The sequence below is a fragment of the Bubalus kerabau genome, unplaced genomic scaffold, assembly GCF_029407905.1.
Source record: "Bubalus kerabau isolate K-KA32 ecotype Philippines breed swamp buffalo unplaced genomic scaffold, PCC_UOA_SB_1v2 scaffold_54, whole genome shotgun sequence".
Classification (NCBI taxonomy): Eukaryota; Metazoa; Chordata; class Mammalia; order Artiodactyla; family Bovidae; genus Bubalus; species Bubalus kerabau.
The window spans coordinates 964,265-977,656 of NW_026577908.1; the positions used below are offsets into that span (position 1 = coordinate 964,265).

General features: G+C 55.3%; 3 pseudogenes; all 3 read left to right on the forward strand.

Annotated features, from left to right (window-relative positions):
* The first annotated feature begins 4,570 nt into the window (after positions 1-4,570).
* Positions 4,571-4,690, forward strand: LOC129640972 (uncharacterized; annotated as a pseudogene).
* Positions 4,691-9,392: 4,702 nt separating this feature from the next.
* Positions 9,393-9,512, forward strand: LOC129640973 (uncharacterized; annotated as a pseudogene).
* Positions 9,513-12,932: 3,420 nt separating this feature from the next.
* LOC129640986 (uncharacterized) lies at positions 12,933-13,052 on the forward strand (annotated as a pseudogene).
* Positions 13,053-13,392: the final 340 nt, after the last annotated feature.

Consider the following 13,392-nt stretch of genomic DNA (forward strand, 5'->3'; position numbering starts at 1 on the left):
GGCCCCGACTCCCGCTGCAGACCTGGGTTGCCTCCCCGCGGCCCGCGAGCCCCTCCGCATTCGCATTCGGCTTTCAGGAAACCAGACGACCGGCCGTCCCGTCTCCCTCTGGGGCTCCTTTGGCTTGCCTCAGGCAATCCCGGGGCTTGCACCGACTCCAGCCAGAGCCCCAGCCCCCGCCCCACCCCCAGCCTCGCAGGCGATCGCGCATGCGCATGCGAGCGCGCGCACAGATCGATGTGCCCAAACAGGGGCATCTGGCTTGTTGGCTTGGACTGGGGGTGGATCTATGCCTGGGAGTGGGACTGCTGAACCATAGGCTACTTCTACGTTTAGTTCCTTCGCGAACCTCCATACTCTTTTCCATCCCGGCTGTACCAACTCCCATTCCTACTCAGCGTGGAGGAGAGTTCCCTTTGCTCCACAGCTTCTCCAGCATCTGCTATGGACAGACATTGCAATGAGGCCCAGTCGGACTCGGGCGAAGTGGTCCCTCCTTGGCGTTTGGAGTTGAGTCTCTCCAATCATTAGTGACGTGGAGCAAGATGACCGTTTGGAAATGCAGATGCAATTCTGTCACCATCCTGCTCCAACGGCTCTTGTATTTTCCCATCATATTGAAGATACGACCAATTCCCTTCATGCCTGCTCCTCACGTTCTTCTCGGATGTCTTTTCCCTGGAATGCCCTCTGCACTCTTTGGCTTCCATCCCATAGGGCATTTTCATTTCTTGAACGTCCTAAGGTTCCCTGGTCACGTAGACTTCCAGGATGCTGTTTTCCCTGCCTGAAATTCTTCCTGCATCTCAACCCTGGTTTACGTAGGTTCAACCTATGGACCTCAACGCAATGGTTACTCTGAAAAGCCTTCCCTGACACCCAGGTTTTGGTGAGGGTAGAGGCCCCTCGACAAGTTCTCAAAGGATCTGCCTGTGATGTATCATTAGATTCGTCTCAGTGAAAGCAGGAACTCTGTGTCTGCTTCTCTCCGCCTTCTAGTTCCAGAAACTTATTACATGCCTCCCAGCTCATCGTAGGTGCTCAGGATTTACTTAGCGTGTGAAAGACAGAAAAGTTCTTGGAAGCCTCAAGGTGTCACTTGGCTCGGCACTTTTGATCTCTTTGTATATTTGGCGATTCCATTCTTTCCTTTCCTGGGTTCATGTGTACGCTATATTCAAGGCACAATCTAAGGCATTAAGACATATCCATCAGTATGGGTTCTTGCTTTCAAGGAACTCGTACAGCAGATTTCTACAGTTTAGGGCTTTTCAAATGCTCTAGAAGAATGTGAACGTTCAGTGTGATCCATTTTCATTTCCAAGAAAGATCGTTTGACTTCCATAGCAAAGGTGGAGACCTTCCGACGTGTAGTCCAATACTTAGACCTTGACCATGTCAGGCAAGTCTTGCGGTTCCTTCTGGAGGTGTGTGGCTCTTGCAGAAACGTGAAGATCTTCCATCGTCCTCGGACTTTGGTGTCATTTGCAATCATCAAGAAAGCTTCCAGGTATAGGTTCCAGACCACCACTGCACACACTCAGTAGCCAACGGAGTGGATTCCAGGAATATGCGTTGTTAACCAGCATCACCGTTGATATTGTTGCTGCACGCTCTATGCAGTGGCCAGGGCCTGGATTGTCCACTGGGTCTCATGTGGAATGGAAAGAAGGGCTTCCCCCCCACCCCACCCCACCCCCCACTGTTGACAGCCTTGTGACTAGAAACGGGCCCCGAAACAAGAATCAGACAAACCAGATAAGCCCAGATGGTAGTCCATGAGATGAAGGAACTAAGCAGCTGGTTGGGATGGCGCCAAGGGGAAAGGTTGCTCTTTTTGTCTCCCGCTTTACTCCTTTCTTCCTGGACGCCTTAGGGGTTCATCATGGAGATTTGAAATAAAGTTCACCAAAGTCATATGTGTTGAATCAAGAATTTGCATTTCACCATCTCTCAAAAACGAAGAGTGTTGGGAGCCGGCATATTGCATATTGAGTGAGGATCTGGAATATCTCAACTGGAATTCTATCACTTCCGGGAGCCAGCGTGAGGCACTCCGCCCATGACAAAGGTCATGAGGAAGGAGGCTCGGCATACGCAAAGGCGGGATCGAGCCTCAGGAGTCCCCCTGGAAATTCTCGAGCATCTACCCCCAAAACCAGAGTCTGCCTACTTTCTGCTTTGTGCTTTCACCTACACCTCTGACTTTACGGGGGGCTGTCTCCCACTACCTCTCTCTGAAAAAAGAGTTAGCTTACAGCTCCAGTTAATAATTCTTGGATGTGACAGTGTTTCAACCTACAAACTCCTTTGGAAATCCTCTAGCCTGCCTGAATGGGTTTTTCCGGCCACATGTGATTGTTCAGAGCCTCCCAACTGTGAGAGGCAGGAGATGTTCTAAACTGCCTAAACACAGATTGCTTTGAGTAGTTAAAAGATTAATTAGAAATTGTATTGGTGAAGGGTTTTTTCACTTGTTGAGCCAGTTTGCTGCTAAGTCTTCATACTCCTTACCTACTGTGTCCTTGGCAGTGTATTGATTGATATAATGGGTGTATAGAAATGTAAAATGCCGCTTTGTCCAATGCTTTTTGGAAGGCTGGCGCCTGACTTTGGAATAATCACCTTTAGAGAAAGATAAGTTTCTTAAAATGTTAACAGGCCTCCTGGCCAGAAGATGATGTCAATCACCTGAACTTTTGCATATGATAAGGAAGAAAGCCTGGCTTGCTGCATGGCTCTACCCCTTCCCCCATTTTCCTCTATGCATACCTTAAGGTATAAAAACTACTTTGGAAAATAAAGTGCGGGCCTTGTTCACTGAAACTTGGTCTCCCCATGTCACTCTCTCTCCCAAATTCCAGCTGAGTGTCCATCTGGAGCGCGGATGTCCTCTGCGACCATTTATTTGCCTGGGCTTCTAAGACCCACTCGAGAAGGTGTCTAAGGTGGGGCACCTTCCGCTATTCGAGAGGGCGCCTGCGGCCTCCGTGGTCAGAGCTAACCTGGTGTCACGGGTTATATTGATTTTCCACGTAAACCAAGCCACTCAGCTTCTTTTCTCCACTGAATTTTTCTACTGAGCTATCCTTATTTCAGCCGCTTTTCTCCACTGAATTTCTTCACTGAGCTATCCTCATTCTATTACTCTTTGAATCTTTGATGAATAAATAAATATAAATAGGTCGCCGACGCCGTGCCCGCTTCGAATACCCTGGATCAGCCGGGGCTGGACCCCGGCAGAAGAGTGCTTAACCTGCACAGGTTTCTTTCAAAAAAGTCAATTGCTTTTCAATTCTGGGGTTTCTCTCTTGCCTTGTTCAAGTAGCCTTAAGAGTAAAAATCAACGAAAACTCAAGAAAGATTCCAAGATACCAACAAAGGACACCTTCTGTTTCTTCAATCATCTTTCCACTTAGTAGCACACGAGCTCTTTTCTTTGTATTTTGCCTAGGAATTCGCAATGTGCTGGTTCAGATGGCAAGGCATCCGCCCGCAGGAGACTCGGGTTTGATCCCTGGGTCGGGAAGATCCCCTGGAGAAGGAAATGGCAACCCACTCCAGTATTCTCGCCTGGGAAATGCCACGGACAGAGGAGCCTGATGGGCCGCACTCCATGGGGCCTATAAAAGTTGGGCTCAACCCAGCAACTACGAACAGAAGAATTTCCAAAGACCACACTCGTGTGTGTGTGTGTGTGTGTGTGTATCTCCCTCTTGCCGTCTTGGAGTCTGTCTCGGAAGCTTCATGGATTTCTGCCTCTGTCTCTCCCGACAGCCGTCCGCCGGGCCTTTGGTCTGGCCCCGGCCTCTCCCAGGTGCTATGGCTCTGGCTGAGGAGCTCGCGCAGGCCAGCTGTCTCCCATGGCGTGGGTGCGTGCGAGTGTGTGTGTCTGTCTGTGTGCCTGCCTGTGGTTCGTCTGCTCTCTCAGGAAGGTCGGGTGCTTGGCGGGCGGCGTGGGGACAAGGGGGGCGCCTCGGTAGGGCAAAGGGGCGGGGCTGAGGCGCTCCGGTCGACCGCGCCTCCGTGGCTCCCGGTGGGTTTGGGCAGCGGGCAGGTGCCGGGCAAGTTGGGCGCTCAAGATTCGCTGCGCCTAGGCCCGCAGGAGGTTCAGAGGCCCCCGGGCCGCGGGGATCGGGAGGCGGCGGGCCCCGAAGACCGACACCTCCGGGGTCGCGCGGCCCTGAGCAGCGAAGGGGATGGGGGGGGAGGCCCCGCTCAGCCAGCGCGGCCGGGTCTGGAGTGGCCGGGGGTGGGAGGGCGCCGAGACCTCCGCACCCCTCAGCCCACCCCCCAGGCCCCGCGCGCACGCACGCACGCCCTCCCGGTCACTGGGGGGTCCTGGAAGCCCATCGGGCCCCCGGGCCCGGCCAGGCGGTTGCTGGTCTGGTGTTGGCGGTGTTCGGGGGCCGGGCCGGCGTTAGCAGGCTGGAGTGCGGTCGCGGGTCGTGCGGCTCAAGTACAGCACGGCCCCCCGAGGAGAGGGCCGGCCCGTTGGCCCGACCTGCAGGTCAGAGCGAAAGGGAGGCGAAGCGCAAGGCTCTTAGGGCGCCCCGCGGCGGCCGCGTCCGTCTGCGGCCCTACCGGCCTGAAGGCGCCCGATCTCGTCTGATCTCGGAAGCTAAGCAGGGTCGCGCCTGTTTAGTATCTTGGATGGGAGACCACCTGGGAATTCCGGGTGCTGGAGGCTTTTTTGCCTACCAGAAGAGGTCCTTTAGCCCCCGCCCCGCGTCCCAATTCTTGGACCCACACCCCCCTCGCCCCCCCGCCACCCCCGCAGCCCCAGCCCCTCCCGGGGCGGGGGGAGTGAGTGGGTGGCCGGGGCCCCGACTCCCGCTGCAGACCTGGGTTGCCTCCCCGCGGCCCGCGAGCCCCTCCGCATTCGCATTCGGCTTTCAGGAAACCAGACGACCGGCCGTCCCGTCTCCCTCTGGGGCTCCTTTGGCTTGCCTCAGGCAATCCCGGGGCTTGCACCGACTCCAGCCAGAGCCCCAGCCCCCGCCCCACCCCCAGCCTCGCAGGCGATCGCGCATGCGCATGCGAGCACGCGCACAGATCGATGTGCCCAAACAGGGGCATCTGGCTTGTTGGCTTGGACTGGGGGTGGATCTATGCCTGGGAGTGGGACTGCTGAACCATAGGCTACTTCTACGTTTAGTTCCTTCGCGAACCTCCATACTCTTTTCCATCCCGGCTGTACCAACTCCCATTCCTACTCAGCGTGGAGGAGAGTTCCCTTTGCTCCACAGCTTCTCCAGCATCTGCTATGGACAGACATTGCAATGAGGCCCAGTCGGACTCGGGCGAAGTGGTCCCTCCTTGGCGTTTGGAGTTGAGTCTCTCCAATCATTAGTGACGTGGAGCAAGATGACCGTTTGGAAATGCAGATGCAATTCTGTCACCATCCTGCTCCAACGGCTCTTGTATTTTCCCATCATATTGAAGATACGACCAATTCCCTTCATGCCTGCTCCTCACGTTCTTCTCGGATGTCTTTTCCCTGGAATGCCCTCTGCACTCTTTGGCTTCCATCCCATAGGGCATTTTCATTTCTTGAACGTCCTAAGGTTCCCTGGTCACGTAGACTTCCAGGATGCTGTTTTCCCTGCCTGAAATTCTTCCTGCATCTCAACCCTGGTTTACGTAGGTTCAACCTATGGACCTCAACGCAATGGTTACTCTGAAAAGCCTTCCCTGACACCCAGGTTTTGGTGAGGGTAGAGGCCCCTCGACAAGTTCTCAAAGGATCTGCCTGTGATGTATCATTAGATTCGTCTCAGTGAAAGCAGGAACTCTGTGTCTGCTTCTCTCCGCCTTCTAGTTCCAGAAACTTATTACATGCCTCCCAGCTCATCGTAGGTGCTCAGGATTTACTTAGCGTGTGAAAGACAGAAAAGTTCTTGGAAGCCTCAAGGTGTCACTTGGCTCGGCACTTTTGATCTCTTTGTATATTTGGCGATTCCATTCTTTCCTTTCCTGGGTTCATGTGTACGCTATATTCAAGGCACAATCTAAGGCATTAAGACATATCCATCAGTATGGGTTCTTGCTTTCAAGGAACTCGTACAGCAGATTTCTACAGTTTAGGGCTTTTCAAATGCTCTAGAAGAATGTGAACGTTCAGTGTGATCCATTTTCATTTCCAAGAAAGATCGTTTGACTTCCATAGCAAAGGTGGAGACCTTCCGACGTGTAGTCCAATACTTAGACCTTGACCATGTCAGGCAAGTCTTGCGGTTCCTTCTGGAGGTGTGTGGCTCTTGCAGAAACGTGAAGATCTTCCATCGTCCTCGGACTTTGGTGTCATTTGCAATCATCAAGAAAGCTTCCAGGTATAGGTTCCAGACCACCACTGCACACACTCAGTAGCCAACGGAGTGGATTCCAGGAATATGCGTTGTTAACCAGCATCACCGTTGATATTGTTGCTGCACGCTCTATGCAGTGGCCAGGGCCTGGATTGTCCACTGGGTCTCATGTGGAATGGAAAGAAGGGCTTCCCCCCCACCCCACCCCACCCCCCACTGTTGACAGCCTTGTGACTAGAAACGGGCCCCGAAACAAGAATCAGACAAACCAGATAAGCCCAGATGGTAGTCCATGAGATGAAGGAACTAAGCAGCTGGTTGGGATGGCGCCAAGGGGAAAGGTTGCTCTTTTTGTCTCCCGCTTTACTCCTTTCTTCCTGGACGCCTTAGGGGTTCATCATGGAGATTTGAAATAAAGTTCACCAAAGTCATATGTGTTGAATCAAGAATTTGCATTTCACCATCTCTCAAAAACGAAGAGTGTTGGGAGCCGGCATATTGCATATTGAGTGAGGATCTGGAATATCTCAACTGGAATTCTATCACTTCCGGGAGCCAGCGTGAGGCACTCCGCCCATGACAAAGGTCATGAGGAAGGAGGCTCGGCATACGCAAAGGCGGGATCGAGCCTCAGGAGTCCCCCTGGAAATTCTCGAGCATCTACCCCCAAAACCAGAGTCTGCCTACTTTCTGCTTTGTGCTTTCACCTACACCTCTGACTTTACGGGGGGCTGTCTCCCACTACCTCTCTCTGAAAAAAGAGTTAGCTTACAGCTCCAGTTAATAATTCTTGGATGTGACAGTGTTTCAACCTACAAACTCCTTTGGAAATCCTCTAGCCTGCCTGAATGGGTTTTTCCGGCCACATGTGATTGTTCAGAGCCTCCCAACTGTGAGAGGCAGGAGATGTTCTAAACTGCCTAAACACAGATTGCTTTGAGTAGTTAAAAGATTAATTAGAAATTGTATTGGTGAAGGGTTTTTTCACTTGTTGAGCCAGTTTGCTGCTAAGTCTTCATACTCCTTACCTACTGTGTCCTTGGCAGTGTATTGATTGATATAATGGGTGTATAGAAATGTAAAATGCCGCTTTGTCCAATGCTTTTTGGAAGGCTGGCGCCTGACTTTGGAATAATCACCTTTAGAGAAAGATAAGTTTCTTAAAATGTTAACAGGCCTCCTGGCCAGAAGATGATGTCAATCACCTGAACTTTTGCATATGATAAGGAAGAAAGCCTGGCTTGCTGCATGGCTCTACCCCTTCCCCCATTTTCCTCTATGCATACCTTAAGGTATAAAAACTACTTTGGAAAATAAAGTGCGGGCCTTGTTCACTGAAACTTGGTCTCCCCATGTCACTCTCTCTCCCAAATTCCAGCTGAGTGTCCATCTGGAGCGCGGATGTCCTCTGCGACCATTTATTTGCCTGGGCTTCTAAGACCCACTCGAGAAGGTGTCTAAGGTGGGGCACCTTCCGCTATTCGAGAGGGCGCCTGCGGCCTCCGTGGTCAGAGCTAACCTGGTGTCACGGGTTATATTGATTTTCCACGTAAACCAAGCCACTCAGCTTCTTTTCTCCACTGAATTTTTCTACTGAGCTATCCTTATTTCAGCCGCTTTTCTCCACTGAATTTCTTCACTGAGCTATCCTCATTCTATTACTCTTTGAATCTTTGATGAATAAATAAATATAAATAGGTCGCCGACGCCGTGCCCGCTTCGAATACCCTGGATCAGCCGGGGCTGGACCCCGGCAGAAGAGTGCTTAACCTGCACAGGTTTCTTTCAAAAAAGTCAATTGCTTTTCAATTCTGGGGTTTCTCTCTTGCCTTGTTCAAGTAGCCTTAAGAGTAAAAATCAACGAAAACTCAAGAAAGATTCCAAGATACCAACAAAGGACACCTTCTGTTTCTTCAATCATCTTTCCACTTAGTAGCACACGAGCTCTTTTCTTTGTATTTTGCCTAGGAATTCGCAATGTGCTGGTTCAGATGGCAAGGCATCCGCCCGCAGGAGACTCGGGTTTGATCCCTGGGTCGGGAAGATCCCCTGGAGAAGGAAATGGCAACCCACTCCAGTATTCTCGCCTGGGAAATGCCACGGACAGAGGAGCCTGATGGGCCGCACTCCATGGGGCCTATAAAAGTTGGGCTCAACCCAGCAACTACGAACAGAAGAATTTCCAAAGACCACACTCGTGTGTGTGTGTGTGTGTGTGTGTATCTCCCTCTTGCCGTCTTGGAGTCTGTCTCGGAAGCTTCATGGATTTCTGCCTCTGTCTCTCCCGACAGCCGTCCGCCGGGCCTTTGGTCTGGCCCCGGCCTCTCCCAGGTGCTATGGCTCTGGCTGAGGAGCTCGCGCAGGCCAGCTGTCTCCCATGGCGTGGGTGCGTGCGAGTGTGTGTGTCTGTCTGTGTGCCTGCCTGTGGTTCGTCTGCTCTCTCAGGAAGGTCGGGTGCTTGGCGGGCGGCGTGGGGACAAGGGGGGCGCCTCGGTAGGGCAAAGGGGCGGGGCTGAGGCGCTCCGGTCGACCGCGCCTCCGTGGCTCCCGGTGGGTTTGGGCAGCGGGCAGGTGCCGGGCAAGTTGGGCGCTCAAGATTCGCTGCGCCTAGGCCCGCAGGAGGTTCAGAGGCCCCCGGGCCGCGGGGATCGGGAGGCGGCGGGCCCCGAAGACCGACACCTCCGGGGTCGCGCGGCCCTGAGCAGCGAAGGGGATGGGGGGGGAGGCCCCGCTCAGCCAGCGCGGCCGGGTCTGGAGTGGCCGGGGGTGGGAGGGCGCCGAGACCTCCGCACCCCTCAGCCCACCCCCCAGGCCCCGCGCGCACGCACGCACGCCCTCCCGGTCACTGGGGGGTCCTGGAAGCCCATCGGGCCCCCGGGCCCGGCCAGGCGGTTGCTGGTCTGGTGTTGGCGGTGTTCGGGGGCCGGGCCGGCGTTAGCAGGCTGGAGTGCGGTCGCGGGTCGTGCGGCTCAAGTACAGCACGGCCCCCCGAGGAGAGGGCCGGCCCGTTGGCCCGACCTGCAGGTCAGAGCGAAAGGGAGGCGAAGCGCAAGGCTCTTAGGGCGCCCCGCGGCGGCCGCGTCCGTCTGCGGCCCTACCGGCCTGAAGGCGCCCGATCTCGTCTGATCTCGGAAGCTAAGCAGGGTCGCGCCTGTTTAGTATCTTGGATGGGAGACCACCTGGGAATTCCGGGTGCTGGAGGCTTTTTTGCCTACCAGAAGAGGTCCTTTAGCCCCCGCCCCGCGTCCCAATTCTTGGACCCACACCCCCCTCGCCCCCCCGCCACCCCCGCAGCCCCAGCCCCTCCCGGGGCGGGGGGAGTGAGTGGGTGGCCGGGGCCCCGACTCCCGCTGCAGACCTGGGTTGCCTCCCCGCGGCCCGCGAGCCCCTCCGCATTCGCATTCGGCTTTCAGGAAACCAGACGACCGGCCGTCCCGTCTCCCTCTGGGGCTCCTTTGGCTTGCCTCAGGCAATCCCGGGGCTTGCACCGACTCCAGCCAGAGCCCCAGCCCCCGCCCCACCCCCAGCCTCGCAGGCGATCGCGCATGCGCATGCGAGCGCGCGCACAGATCGATGTGCCCAAACAGGGGCATCTGGCTTGTTGGCTTGTACTGGGGGTGGATCTATGCCTGGGAGTGGGACTGCTGAACCATAGGCTACTTCTACGTTTAGTTCCTTCGCGAACCTCCATACTCTTTTCCATCCCGGCTGTACCAACTCCCATTCCTACTCAGCGTGGAGGAGAGTTCCCTTTGCTCCACAGCTTCTCCAGCATCTGCTATGGACAGACATTGCAATGAGGCCCAGTCGGACTCGGGCGAAGTGGTCCCTCCTTGGCGTTTGGAGTTGAGTCTCTCCAATCATTAGTGACGTGGAGCAAGATGACCGTTTGGAAATGCAGATGCAATTCTGTCACCATCCTGCTCCAACGGCTCTTGTATTTTCCCATCATATTGAAGATACGACCAATTCCCTTCATGCCTGCTCCTCACGTTCTTCTCGGATGTCTTTTCCCTGGAATGCCCTCTGCACTCTTTGGCTTCCATCCCATAGGGCATTTTCATTTCTTGAACGTCCTAAGGTTCCCTGGTCACGTAGACTTCCAGGATGCTGTTTTCCCTGCCTGAAATTCTTCCTGCAGCTCAACCCTGGTTTACGTAGGTTCAACCTATGGACCTCAACGCAATGGTTACTCTGAAAAGCCTTCCCTGACACCCAGGTTTTGGTGAGGGTAGAGGCCCCTCGACAAGTTCTCAAAGGATCTGCCTGTGATGTATCATTAGATTCGTCTCAGTGAAAGCAGGAACTCTGTGTCTGCTTCTCTCCGCCTTCTAGTTCCAGAAACTTATTACATGCCTCCCAGCTCATCGTAGGTGCTCAGGATTTACTTAGCGTGTGAAAGACAGAAAAGTTCTTGGAAGCCTCAAGGTGTCACTTGGCTCGGCACTTTTGATCTCTTTGTATATTTGGCGATTCCATTCTTTCCTTTCCTGGGTTCATGTGTACGCTATATTCAAGGCACAATCTAAGGCACTAAGACATATCCATCAGTATGGGTTCTTGCTTTCAAGGAACTCGTACAGCAGATTTCTACAGTTTAGGGCTTTTCAAATGCTCTAGAAGAATGTGAACGTTCAGTGTGATCCATTTTCATTTCCAAGAAAGATCGTTTGACTTCCATAGCAAAGGTGGAGACCTTCCGACGTGTAGTCCAATACTTAGACCTTGACCATGTCAGGCAAGTCTTGCGGTTCCTTCTGGAGGTGTGTGGCTCTTGCAGAAACGTGAAGATCTTCCATCGTCCTCGGACTTTGGTGTCATTTGCAATCATCAAGAAAGCTTCCAGGTATAGGTTCCAGACCACCACCGCACACACTCAGTAGCCAACGGAGTGGATTCCAGGAATATGCATTGTTAACCAGCATCACCGTTGATATTGTTGCTGCACGCTCTATGCAGTGGCCAGGGCCTGGATTGTCCACTGGGTCTCATGTGGAATGGAAAGAAGGGCTTCCCCCCCACCCCACCCCACCCCCCACTGTTGACAGCCTTGTGACTAGAAACGGGCCCCAAAACAAGAATCAGACAAACCAGATAAGCCCAGATGGTAGTCCATGAGATGAAGGAACTAAGCAGCTGGTTGGGATGGCGCCAAGGGGAAAGGTTGCTCTTTTTGTCTCCCGCTCTACTCCTTTCTTCCTGGACGCCTTAGGGCTTCATCATGGAGATTTGAAATAAAGTTCACCAAAGTCATATGTGTTGAATCAAGATTTTGCATTTCACCATCTCTCAAAAACGAAGAGTGCTTAACCTGCACAGGTTTCTTTCAAAAAAGTCAATTGCTTTTCAATTCTGGGGTTTCTCTCTTGCCTTGTTCAAGTAGCCTTAAGAGTAAAAATCAACGAAAACTAAAGAAAGATTCAAAGATACCAACAAAGGACACCTTCTGTTTCTTCAATCATCTTTCCACTTAGTAGCACACGAGCTCTTTTCTTTGTATTTTGCCTAGGGAATTCGCAATGTGCTGGTTCAGATGGCAAGGCATCCGCCCGCAGGAGACTCGGGTTTGATCCCTGGGTCGGGAAGATCCCCTGGAGAAAGAAATGGCAACCCACTCCAGTATTCTCGCCTGGGAAATGCCACGGACAGAGGAGCCTGATGGGCCGCACTCCATGGGGCCTATAAAAGTTGGGCTCAACCCAGCAACTACGAACAGAAGAATTTCCAAAGACCACACTCGTGTGTGTGTGTGTGTGTGTGTATCTCCCTCTTGCCGTCTTGGAGTCTGTCTCGGAAGCTTCATGGATTTCTTCCTCTGTCTCTCCCTACAGCCATCCGCCGGGCCTTTGGTCTGGCCCCGGCCTCTCCCAGGTGCTATGGCTCTGGCTGAGGAGCTCGCGCAGGCCAGCTGTCTCCCATGGCGTGGGTGCGTGCGAGTGTGTGTGTCTGTCTGTGTGCCTGCCTGTGGTTCGTCTGCTCTCTCAGGAAGGTCGGGTGCTTGGCGGGCGGCGTGGGGACAAGGGGGGCGCCTCGGTAGGGCAAAGGGGCGGGGCTGAGGCGCTCCGGTCGACCGCGCCTCCGTGGCTCCCGGTGGGTTTGGGCAGCGGGCAGGTGCCGGGCAAGTTGGGCGCTCAAGATTCGCTGCGCCTAGGCCCGCAGGAGGTTCAGAGGCCCCCGGGCCGCGGGGATCGGGAGGCGGCGGGCCCCGAAGACCGACACCTCCGGGGTCGCGCGGCCCTGAGCAGCGAAGGGGATGGGGGGGGAGGCCCCGCTCAGCCAGCGCGGCCGGGTCTGGAGTGGCCGGGGGTGGGAGGGCGCCGAGACCTCTGCACCCCTCAGCCCACCCCCCAGGCCCCGCGCGCACGCACGCACGCCCTCCCGGTCACTGGGGGGTCCTGGAAGCCCATCGGGCCCCCGGGCCCGGCCAGGCGGTTGCTGGTCTGGTGTTGGCGGTGTTCGGGGGCCGGGCCGGTGTCAGCAGGCTGGAGTGCGGTCGCGGGTCGTGCGGCTCAAGTACAGCACGGCCCCCCGAGGAGAGGGGCGGCCCGTTGGCCCGACCTGCAGGTCAGAGCGAAAGGGAGGCGAAGCGCAAGGCTCTTAGGGCGCCCCGCGGCGGCCGCGTCCGTCTGCGGCCCTACCGGCCTGAAGGCGCCCGATCTCGTCTGATCTCGGAAGCTAAGCAGGGTCGGGCCTGTTTAGTACCTTGGATGGGAGACCACCTGGGAATTCCGGGTGCTGGAGGCTTTTTTGCCTACCAGAAGAGGTCCTTTAGCCCCCGCCCCGCGTCCCAATTCTTGGACCCACACCCCCCTCGCCCCCCCGCCACCCCCGCAGCCCCAGCCCCTCCCGGGGCGGGGGGAGTGAGTGGGTGGCCGGGGCCCCGACTCCCGCTGCAGACCTGGGTTGCCTCCCCGCGGCCCGCGAGCCCCTCCGCATTCGCATTCGCATTCGGCTTTCAGGAAACCAGACGACCGGCCGTCCCGTCTCCCTCTGGGGCTCCTTTGGCTTGCCTCAGGCAATCCCGGGGCTTGCACCGACTCCAGCCAGAGCCCCAGCCCCCGCCCCACCCCCAGCCTCGCAGGCG